The sequence below is a fragment of the Lacerta agilis genome, chromosome 13 (assembly GCF_009819535.1).
Source record: "Lacerta agilis isolate rLacAgi1 chromosome 13, rLacAgi1.pri, whole genome shotgun sequence".
NCBI lineage: Eukaryota > Metazoa > Chordata > Lepidosauria > Squamata > Lacertidae > Lacerta > Lacerta agilis.
The window spans coordinates 44,356,580-44,357,077 of NC_046324.1; positions in this window are offsets into that span (position 1 = coordinate 44,356,580).

The following is a 498-nucleotide window of genomic DNA, read 5'->3' on the forward strand; positions in this document are numbered from 1 at the left end:
CCCCCCGACCCACCTCGCACCGCGTCTGCCGTTAGAAGAGAGAAGCGCCACAAAAGCAAGCCCGGCTAGAGCAGCAACCGGATGAGCCCCCCGCGCAGGCGCTTAAAGCGAGGAGACCATCAAGCAATCATTCCCTCTGTCCAATCAGATTTGCCGAGGCTCGCCTTGCCTAGGAAGAACGTCCGCTCGGCCAATCAGGAGCGGTCGTATCCCGCCTTGCCCCGCCTCCCTCCTCCTCGCTAAAGACCCTTAGCCAACCAGGGGCGAGCGCAGGCTATAAATTAACTGGAGCGGGAGAAAGCTCAGAGCAGCGCCTTCTTCGGAGGGGGTGCGTTTACGTGTGTGTAACGTGTGAACGTGGGGAACACGTATACATTGCAGAATTCCACAGCAGAGGGCTGGCAGTGGCTACAATTCCCCAGGGGGGTAGAGAGGAGCAAAGATTTATTCAAGCGAACCAACTTAAAAGTCAAGTCGATCCTTTGGGGCCACTTTAAA